Raw genomic sequence first — 12,325 nt, forward strand, 5'->3', positions numbered from 1 at the left:
TAGATGGCTTTTTGAATGTGGTTGCTGGTTTGCTGTTTTGTTTTTTTCAACCCAGGCTAACCTGCTTTTGATGGGTATGTAACATGTATGCAAACTCTGTAAAGAGCTTAAAAAGTAAGTATGTTGCAAAAGGGCAGACAAGTTTGTAATGGGACAAATGATAATTTCGAGATTTAAAATTATTGAGTATCTGTGGAAGGTACGTTGTGCAAAACTAAGCAATCACTAGAAAAGATCACGTTTTTGTGCTATAAATTATTACTATTAATGTGCTTTTCATTTAAAATTAATTTAATTTAATTTTCTTATATCAGTTTGTGATTTTTTTGTTTTGTTGTTTTGTCTTTAACATATTCAGTGCTATGTAATTTTAAATAGGACTTAGAGAATATGCAGAATATTAAAAGGATTACAGAATAGTTATTCCCGCTTTGAATTAGTAACAAGTTATTACTAATAAAATGTAGGTTAAAATGTGATCCTTAAAGTACTTTGAAAACTACTTTCACAAAAAATTAATTCACATCCCATCAGGTAAGGTACACATAACGAGTTTCTGTTAAATGGCACAACCAGTGTATGGAAATCCACTTAATCCATTTCATGGTTGCAGGATCCAGAGCATATCACAGCAGCACTGGACAGAAGGTTAGACACTCCTTGAGCAATAGTCCATCACAGGGCATGCACACACCAATACTGGGACCAATTTAGGGTCAACAGCTAACCTAACTTGCACTTCTTAGAGGATATGGGCAGAAAAATGGAGTATCCAGAGGAAACCATGTAGACTTGGGGAGATCAGGCGGTATTGAGTGACAAGGGGTTTCAAATCTATACTACTGGATCCATGTGGCAGCAGCGCTTACCACTATGCCACAGTGTTGACTATCAGTATACTTTTTCTTGGTAAAAGCCCAATTGTACTGGCATTCTTAGTTCATTTAAATTGTTACATACAATGTCTTCAGCAATCACTTTGCAAAACATAGCAATTGTATAATCTTTATCATGTAATCTATCATTGTGATGTACAATTTAAGGCAAATGATTAAGTCACTGCGGTGGGCTGGCACCCTGCCCAGGGTTTGTTTCCTGCCTTGCACCCTGTGTTGGCTGAGATTGGCTCCAGTTGACCCCCGTGACCCTGTAGTTAGGATATAGTGGATTGGATAATAGATGGATGGATGGATGATTAAGTCAAAACTTTAAACTAGCAACCCAAGTTTGTCTACAGAACAAATTAAAAAACAAAATAATACTGGAAAAGACTTTTATTCATTTCAGACAAAATAAGTACAAGTCTAAGGTGTAGCATTTAATAAAAACATTAGTTCCTAGATCACTTTACTGTGAGCACATCTGACCTTTTAAAAATGTATTTCATACACTCAATAGCTTTTATATACCACTTCTGGACGCTAGAGGGAACCTTCTAACAAGATTTAATTCCATGACTTGTCCATAAGTCAGCTTGTTTTCATTATTTACCTCACAGTTAACAGCATCAACGGTATGTAAAATGCCCTAGCCTCACCATGCGTGGATTTCTTTTGTATGTACATTTAGTGTTTTTCCTCTTGGCAAATAGGATTTACCACAGCTTTCCACAATAAAAGAATTGAATGTTAGGTCAAGTTAAGTCTCTGTTTTAACCTGCAGGGATCTGTAAGACCCTGTAAGACCTGTATGTAATCAGTTGCACTTGAACTTTGAGGAGGGTGTCAAAGTGAAAAACACACTACCGTTTGTCTAGAAATGGAAAAAGATCTCTCAATTAAAATATCAGAAAAGGAGTGGAAAGTAGCAATGCAGAGAATTCACTCGAGCTCCATATGCGCAAAGCATACAATTATACAACTCAAAATTATATATCGAGCACATCTGTCTCGACTAAAACTCTCCAAAATGTTTCCAGGACATGATCCAACCTGCGAACGTTGCAACCAAGCCCTAGCCTCACTGGGTCACATGTTCTGGGTCTGCACCAAATTAACATTATTCTGGACAAAAATTTTTACTTACCTCTCAGACAGCCTTGGAATCACAATCCCTCCTAACCCATTAACAGCTGTGTTTGGGGTTCTTCCAGAGGGGCTTAAAGTGGAGAAAGACAAACAAATTGTGATTGCATTCACTACACTGTTGGCATGCAGACTTATTCTAATAAAATGGAAAAACCCAAACTCTCCTCTTTTAAGTCAGTGGGAAACCGATGTGTTATATTATTTGAAATTGGAAAAAATCAAATACTCAGTTAGAGGATCCGTACAGACTTTTTTCAAAAATGGCAGGATCTAATCAGTAATATTTTAAAATAAGTTCATAAAGCACAGAGAATTTATTAATTTAGGTATGTTTACAAGCCTTAAATTTTACGCCGTTTGGCTTGCTCTCTCTCTCAGGGATGGGGATTGATCTGTTCTTAACTCAATTTTTCTTTTTGTAAAAACTTGATTGCTTTGTATGGATTGCAATAAAATTAATTAAAAAAAACAAAAAAAAAAGAAATAAAAATGGAGTAATGACCATTGCAGGAAAAGTTTGTTTAAGGCTTTGTTTAGGTTCTTGGCCCCAGAATCATACGTCTGATTAAACTGATGTAGTTACAGTATGTATTTTAGAAACATATTTTAAACCTGATTTAATTGTCAAAATAATGAAACTATAATAATAGAAACATTTTTTTGGAATATTCACTAGGTACACTTTTCAAGGAGAAAAGGTGGATAAAAATGAAAAAAAAAAACCCCTCAGATTATATAAAAGTGGGAACTTCAAAAACCATATCAAATAGAAAAACAATTGCCACTTTTCCACTACCATGAGGAACCAGGGGAATAAAAGTCTAAGTTTAGATTCTTTTTTGTTTCTGTTACTTTTTACTGACAGATTCCTCAAACCAGACATGTAAAGAAAGAAAAGAAAGTAAAGAAAGATCACAGCTTGTTTGTTTCCTGCAGTTAGCCCCATGCTGACCTAGGAACAACAGCGCAAGGTCATAGTAATGTCACAATTGCTAATTGTCATCTGCAGGAGCTATCATGCTGATGGCAAGCTTGTACTCAAAACATTAATGACCTGCACATAGGTTTTAAGAATTCCATTTTGTTTGATTTAGTTTTGTCATATGTTAGCATAGGCCATTTACCGACAACATGCATCAAGGATTTAAAATTTAAATCCATAGCGTAACACTAGTGTAATATCAGATTCTGCCAGAAATGAGAATCCTGAAGAAGAAAATACAGATCAGCAAAAAATTAAACTCAAACAAGTAGTTAAGAAAGTTGCTAAAGTAAAAATTATATCCATATTTATTATATGGGTAATAAATATGTGAATGCCCATCACTTGCACTTGCCTCTTCTTTATGCACTTCTTGATTTTGTTTTGCTATTTATTTATTTATTTATTAATTAATTTATTTATTTTTTAACTTTATTAATCCCAAAGGAAATTACTTGTTTTTTTCACATACCTCTTGGGGTCAGAGCGACTTCAAATTATAGGTTTTTTTGCTTTAAACAGAAGCCACAAACATTAAACCTATGTAGAAATATCCAAAAATGACGGTAATCAGAGAAAGTGCAAATATGTTTCCTCAGTACTTTATGTAGTCAAAATAAAAGCTGACTGTTTACTGCACCATAAAATCTAATCCTTTATTTTAAAGAAAGAGCTGGATGATGAAAATTAATATTTTATACTGAATTTATTTACAGAATAGTGCTGTTTTGTCATTGTGTTAAATTTCAATATGCTTCTTTTGCTTATTTTTTTCTGGAAATTGAGCATATTTTGTGAAACAAATCAGAAACAACCAGTCAGTCATTTTCAGTTCCATGTGTTATCTAGTTCAGGGTCTCAAAGGTTGCCAGAGCGTATCTCTGCATAATTTGATGCAAGGAAGGGTGCCAATCCAGTACAGGTTGCTTTACTATAACTAGAATTTGAAGTTGTTTCTTCACATTGTCTCTGTTCAGATTTCATAAACCCTGAAATTTGACACCAGAAATATTCACAGGCTTCATCGAGACAGTATTCAGACTGTGACACTATAGCATGAACCAGTGTGCCACCCAACTGAGAATTTAGGGGTTCAAATTTTTATATTAAGAAAAAACTTTACTTCAATGATGCAAATAGTAGATATATATAAATGTGGATTCTACATGTTTAAAACCATGCATAACAATTTAACATTGGGTCTTATGCCATCACAGACTATAAAATATTACACTGCCTCTAAAATGTGAATGTGAATTATTAGAAATGTGCATTCCTGTTATGTTGTACATTAAATGCCCTTTCCTTATTTAAATTTATCATGATTAAAAGTTCAATTTATAGATTTTGGTTTCTGCAACGACGGGTAAATATCAGGGTTGGTTATAGACTTACCTAAGCTTAAACACATACACGAGAATAAGATGGGAATTTGATGTTTAAATTTTACAGAACTTTATTGCAAGAAAACAAATGAATTTATGAATGTATATTCCATAGTAAATTTATTATTCACTTGGCATGGACTCTTTGAATCTTTTTATTAACAACTTGTGATGTGATGTTTGCTTGTTAAAATATCTCTAAAATATTGTTTGCCTTCTTCTAATAATTCTTTCCTGCAATCACTGTAATTCACTTACAGACCGCACAGCTGCCAATAGAGACATATGCGTTCATTATTTGGGAGAAGACCTCATGTGCAACACGCCTCTCAATGGTCAGGCTTTAACATACTCAGAATGCTGCTGTCACTTTGGCACGGGCTTGGGACCAGAATGCCGCACTTTTCCTCCACACAACTCAGGTGAGAATATCTGACTAAAGTCTAAAAGCTTTCCAATTAACAGTTTACATCTTTAAAAAATTGCTAATTGTTTAAATCAAGCTACTTTTTACAATAAAACTGGTAAATGTGTTAAGTTTGGAAACAGTTCTGATGGAGAAGCAGAGTCATTGTCATTTGCAGACTACAATAATGGTAAATCAGTTCTTTTGCTCACATTTTCGATGGTGTAATGCAATACTATAGTCCAGTTTTAATTATTAATCCCTGTTTGTGTGTGAACATTTGACTAATTCTCTTTTTCTCTGTAACTTCATATTTAACCTGTGCATTAAATCTAGGATATTTGGTTGAGTTCAATGCATAAACTCTTTACCTGGTTTGTCTCTTTCTATTTTGTAAATAGCCTTATTCAGCAACTAGTTTGCTCTTAACATGCTCATCTGTAACCTAAGCCTAACATTCCCGATTTTCGGCAGAGTGTAACCTAATGGCTTTAAAACTCAAGGCTGCTGGTTTACTCATCTCTGACTCACTGAATAATGCTAAGTTTGTTCCTTAACTTTTCTGCATTCTGTTTTATGAAAATATTACAAACAATTTTAATCACAAATTTTGCAGTAGATTATTGAAATATAAAATCAAATTTTTGATTATTTGAAATAGTGGCAATTAGAATTGTGCAACCATGAAGAGCCCTTTCAGACAAAGGCATCTAAGTATGAACATCAAAAATTCAAAAACTTCTGTTCGGTCAGTTCATAAAATTAGCTCAGGGTTAAATATCCATCCATCCATTATCCAACCTGCTATATCCTAACATAGGGTCATGGGGGTCTGCTGGAGCCAGTCCCAGCCAGCGCAGGGCTCAAAGCAGGAAGAAATCCCAGGCAGGGTGCCAGCCCACCGCAGGGTGGGTTAAATATTCTTTTTGAAATTATAGGATAGTATATAATGGTGTAAACAAAGGCTCTAATAAGAAATGTATTAACCGCCACGCAAAAATCTGTGTTTTTGACTGGGTTATGAGTAAGAAAATAGCTTAGATCTTGGTTCTTGACATTTTCTGAACAGCATGATTTTAGCCTGTTCAGACTTCAGTCACTGCTATTTCAGGACTTTCAGGTTGTCTTGTAGCACCATTATTGTGATGGACAGCTGCTGGGTCATATTGGCATAGAGAAGTAGTTCAACAAAAGGTATTCTCTGGTCCACTAAGTGTCCAAATAAACAATTGACTTGTTTGGATACATTAACCCATTACGTACTTTTTTTATATGTTTATTAATTTATAATAGTCAGGCTGCTTGCTGAATGGCACAGTTCTGAATTAGTTTCCTTGTTATTAAGGTCACAGGTAACAGCTCTGAAAAATTCAACACGGAGCACTCTAACTTTTTGTAGATTTTAGCAACTTTTACTTTCGATCCATTCCTTTCTGCTCAGCTCCTAGTCACTTTCAATGATCACCCCTTCTTCAAAACAATTTTTAAATTTGGAAATTCCTCTGCATCCAAATAATGACAGTCACTACCCAGCACCGTCTTTTAAATCCACCATGCCTGCCTAGAGAGCCCACCCTAGAAATGACGGTCTCCTATTTCCAATGCGGCCGATGACACATTGGATGCATCAGTGTTGTTAGGCTGCCAGCCATTACACTATTGTTAAGGCTAAAGGATTTCCACTGCTTCTGGTTTGGGCAAAGAGACACTTGTTGAATTAATCCAGGAAGTTTGTGCCTTCATCAGCAGGTCAAAAACAGCTCCAGCTAAGCCTCCTTACCTCAGGACAACATCTCATGCCTCTAATTTTTTTTAATTTTATATCATTTGAGTTAGTCCTTCAAATATATTGTCCAGTGTTTGATGATGGTTTAGATTTAGGGATTTTTAGATTTTTCCTGTTTCCTGTTCCCTGCGAGTTTTAGTAATTTCTGAGTGTACCAGAAAGACTGAAAGTGTATGAGTGCATTCAGTAGTCACTGATGTGTTTGCTCCTATTTTAATGGTCTGTAAGTAGCCTGCTGGTGTTCTTGCCAGTGTTGTCAAGGTCACTTATTACTCAATTGAGCATAATCTCCTCTTGATAGTGTGAAGAATAGATGCCACCATTGTTATGACTTTGCTAAACACACTCCTCAATCTACTGCAACCCTGGGTGTTAATGTTTGTTAGGACCCATCTTGTAAAGCCTCTTGTTGTTTGAATATTGTTTGTATTTTTTTAAACACACCACTAATTACATTGAAAATATAGAGCATAGAAGGACTACTCCACCCAAAAATATTTTTTAATATGTTACTTACTCCAAACAATTTGCAGTGGTGGTTTAGAAAACAATCATCCAAGGAAAAAAAGAAAAAAATCCACATAATTTGCATCATATAATACACGTCTGTTATTCATGCAAATTCTCAAAATATGCAAAATACATGCATTTTTATTTTAAAATATTATTAATACTTTTGGAAAAAACAGTACAAGATAAACAGTAAAGAAGCTGCATTCCTGTAATACTGTGCGTTTAAATTAAAGACAGGATTCTTAACCAATGAATGAGGAGGAGAGGTGGGTCTTCATTCATTGTTCATAGTATTATGGGAATCCATTAAAAAATTATTCAAGTTAGATATTTTAATATATTGTTTGTCTCTGGAGTTTGTTTTACTTAGTTCTACCACTTTTGAATATGGGGTGTAGTATTTAAAAAGCAACAAAAAAACTCACTAACATGTAAAAAAATCCACAAATGTTTAAATTAATTTTGAAAGCAGAGTATCAATAATGTTGCTATAATGGACAAGATTGTATACTAAAATTATATAAAATATGTATGTTTGAATGTGAGGAGATTCTTTTAAATTAAAGGAAAGCATATTTGTAACATGCTAACTATGCAGACAGAAGTATCTCTTTTGCACATATGAAAAGTGTGAACTATATCAGACAAAACATGATAAATTAAATTATATTTAACAAATAATTTCTTACATTTTGTTCCAAATTTTTAGTTCCTGATCAGGGGCCTCATGCATAACAACATGAATATAATTTACTCTAAAACATGGCGTACGGACAAAAGCGGAAATGTGCATAAGCACAAAAAAATCCAGATGCATAAATCTGTGTGTGTGTCAACTTCCATGTCCTTCAGCTACATAAATCTTGATCAGCGTGAAATGTATCGCACGTGCACACACCTGCTTCCCCACCCCAACTCCTCCCAGAATTACACCTTTTTGAATATACAAATCAATATAAATAGCCCCTTACCTTCAGCACTTCAAGAAGACAATGGCGAAAGTATGGGAAAAAAAAAACTTCAGCGAATGCGAAATGCAGGCCCTGCTAAGTGAAGTAGAGGCAAGGAAAAATGTTTTATTTGGTAACTTAGGCATGGTAGAATAATCAATAAAAGGAAATTGATGGAGTGGCATAATGTGGCAGATACACTCAAAAGTTCAGGAGCAGAAAATCGCACTTTGACTGAAATATAAAAAGAACTGTTGCCATGAAAAGAAGAGTGAGTTGCAGCCTATCCTCTGAATGTTAGCACCACTGGAGTAGGTAGTGAACTCCTGGGGCTCACGCCATTTGAGCAGTGAGTTGCTGCAATTATTGGCGACACACTTATTGCCAGCATTTAACCAGCGGGGGAGGAAGATTTTGACATCACTGCAGGTGACAGTGAATTTTATTTCTTTTTTGATTACCACTATTCACACTCGTGTAAATAATTTGCATGTGTAATAAGACAGGCAGTAAGGCAGCAGATGTGTTAATTACTGTTTATTCAGTTCCAGACAATAGTACAAAATCTGACCCCAATGCTGAGGAAGTGGCTCCAGGCGATGATGGTGCTGCTTTTGTGCTGACCACATCTTTGGGCGCTGGCTGCTCTCACACCCCTGCCTCGGAAACCGCTGGGCAATCATCTGGCCATGTGCTGACAGACACTGTACTAGAATTACAAAATGCATTGGTGGATCCGGTGAGAGATGTAGCCAATGCACAATGGGATGTAGCCAATAAACTACGAAATATAAAGGCAGTATTGTGTGATATTGACAAAAGATTAAATGAATTTGTGAAAAAATAAATGATGCTTCTGCTTACCTGTTTTTACATTCTGTTAATTACATTGATTTGACACTGTAATGCTTTCCAATGTGGCTGATCATTTGGTGGTCTAGGGTCAGGTTCATCATACCACATCTGTTCAGGTATGGGCAAGCTACGTATGTGTGCCATATTATGTATCCATAATGGGACATGCTTGCACGATGTGACACACTTTCTGTGGACTATAGAGTAACACTTCACCAGTCTTATCCAGGCAGCACCAGTGGTCCTTAAGCTTCCCTATAGTACACTTTACCACCGCCTGAGAGTGGAGGTTATTATAATGTCGCTCTTGTTCAGTCAGTGGGTTGGCAGGCGGGGTGAGAAGCCATTTCTTCAGTGGGTACCCAAAGTCAACTAAGTAATCGTGTTATATGGTTACATCGTACAGATAATGTACGACTGTGACCGAGAAGCCAGCCATCACGCACAGCACCATTTGCAATTTTGTTCCCCACACTACTATTTCTCAGGATGAATGAATCATAAGTTGAGCCAGACCTAACTAGATTAGTGATGTAAATTTTCACATCACTTACGATTTGCATATTAATAGAGTGAAAATGCTTTCTATTTACATAAACAAATTCATTCTGTCAAGATGCCTTTATGGCAATGTGGGTGCAGTTGACCGTTCCAATTACATTGAGAAAACTGGATATTGCTGCAAATTCCACTTTGATGTTTGCCTGTTCAACCACAGTGTATGGAAATCTTAAATATCTGCTTGACAAGCAGATAATACCATCCCATACAGCTGGCATGGCATGACTCACTTGCAAAGGAACAGGTAGAATACAGTTTCTCAAAGTCTGCCTTTGTAAATCCGGCACCAGTTCAGCACACAGCTTCAAGAGGGATTGCTCTTGGAAATCTAAACCAACTAAGAAGCCAGTCGTCATCATGAGACAAGAAAGCAGTATAATCTCTGAATACACGTTCTCTTCTGACTGTTAAATTTTCGATGTCCTATAACAACGCTAAAGTAGCCATGGCAGTGAAATAGTTTGGTCATTCTGTGCACCATTATATTGTTACAGGTTGATTACAATCAGGTGCCTTAAATTTATGAACAATATGCGGTTAATTTCAGTGTATTTGATAAAGCTGGTGTCTTGGATGTGGATCTAAAAAAGAAAGGGAAACAATATGGGAACAGCAGCAATGCTTAGACGCTGGGTGCTGTCAGTTGGCTAAACCAAGTGGAGAACTTGTGTAAGCCAGGGACTGACCTGGTGTGAAAATGTGGGTGGCTTTATGCCAAGTTTAGTTTTTATATTAATCATGATGTGAGAGTGGAAACAGGAGTATGCAACATTTTTGTGCGTACACACTGTTTATACATGAGGCCCCAGGTGAATACCCAAAGACAAAGAATTTTGGAATTTAAAAACAATGAATGATAAAATTAAGAAATACAAACAAACTTTACTGCTTTAATAGGTAATTTATAGCTACATTTCCCCCGACTAGTAATTTTCCTCCAAGTCCTTGCCATCAGTCCTTGTTAAAAAGTGCACAACTGATAACAAAAAATACACCGAACTAAACAAGTACTGCAAAGCCAAAAGGGAACTCATATAAACTAAAGCAAATTGCAGTCCTCCTTATTTGTAACTGATTATAAGGAACATTGTACAGATTTGGTCAATGTTTATGAATGGGTATCAACATTTTTATACCCATCTTACATGAGTTTCAGCATATTGTTGATGGCAATGATTCCTGTTAATTACACTGGGCAATGGTGACCCATATGGGATGACCAGAGAACTTCAAATCATCCGCCACAAAATAGGATGTTCTTTCTAACTTTCCCCTGTATTAGAAGCATCATGCCCTAAATTTACTCTCAAACAACCTTTAATAAATATAACTACAGGCTGCTCAATCTGTCTGAAGCAATTTTGAAATCCTGAAGTTGTCAAGATAATACATCCACTTTCAGATTTTTATTTTCTGACGAGTTAAGAGATTACAGAGTGCAAATCTACTAGTTTCATGGTCACTTTCAGGTGGTAATACCCCTAAACTATTTTTGCAATAAACGGTTTTGATTTCCCGGGTAGATTAAATTAAAAAAAAAAAATCTGTCTTCTTACAATGTTCTTTCTATCTGCACACAACCAAGTCTATTTAAGTTTTCCTTAATAAACTCTGTTACTTTCAATTCATGCACAAATCACAGACAGTGGAAACAGAAAGCATTCAGACCCCTTCACTTTTTTCACTCTTTGTTGTAGATTTAATTTTAAATAGATAAAATTTACAATTTTTGCCCATCAATGTACACTCAATAAGCCATAATGACAATGTGAGAACATGTTTTCAGAAAGGTTTGCAAACTTATTAAAATTCAGAAACTGAAATCTCTCATTTATATAAATTGTGGTCAGATACATCTGGTTTGCTTTATTGATCATTCAGATCATCTAGCACTTAATCGGAGTTCACCTGTGGCAAACTGAATTGACTGGACGTTGTTTAGAAAGGCTTACACCTTTGTATAAGGTCTTACAATTCATACTCTATTTCAAGACAAAAAACAGGGCAAGATCTCCAAAGAAGTGTTTGCAGTCCTCTGTAATAAAATTGTGGCGAGGCATAGATCAGGGCAAGGATATAAAACCATTTTAAAAAAGTTTAGAACCACCAAGACTCTTCCTAGAGCTGGCCCCTAAGCCAGACTGGGCAACAAGGGCCTTGGTCAAGGAGATGATCAAGAACCCAAAGGTCACTTTAACAGAGCCTCAGAAGTCCTCTACTGAGATGGGACATACGGTCAGAATAATGCTAGTTAGGAGTCACTCTTGGCAAAAGGCATTTAAGGAATTCTAAGGGCATGTGGAGAAAAAGATTCTCTGATCCAATGAGAAATTGTACAAAACTCCAAGCACTATGTCTAACAAACACCAAGTACTGCTCATCACCTGCCTGATATCATCCCTATGAGGAAGAATGATGGTGGCAGCATCATGCTATGGGGCTGCTTCTCGGTGGGAGGGAGGCTGGTCATAATTATGGGAAGGAAGGTAGCCAAATACAGAAAAATCCTTGAAAAACAAAAAGCTACTTCAGTGTGCATGCAACATCTGTCTGACAGGACAGTTCAACTGCCAGCTAAACAATGACCAGAAACATACAGCCCATACGATTAATGTAGTGTCTTTGGTACACATTTCTGATGACTCATGACTGGCCCAGCCAATGACCAAACTTAAGCAGAAAATGTATGAAAATTTCAGTTTACAGATGTTTCCCATATAATCTAATAGAACTTGACACTGCATGTTGCAATGCTGATACAGAACTGCACAGCAGCGCAGCTGGACAGCAAAACAGTAACAGTGTCGCTGTCCTCAGCCAACCATAGCAACTGAAAAAAGTCCCAAATAGGCAGCAAACG

This window comes from Polypterus senegalus, chromosome 11 (genome assembly GCF_016835505.1).
Source record: "Polypterus senegalus isolate Bchr_013 chromosome 11, ASM1683550v1, whole genome shotgun sequence".
Lineage (NCBI taxonomy): Eukaryota > Metazoa > Chordata > Cladistia > Polypteriformes > Polypteridae > Polypterus > Polypterus senegalus.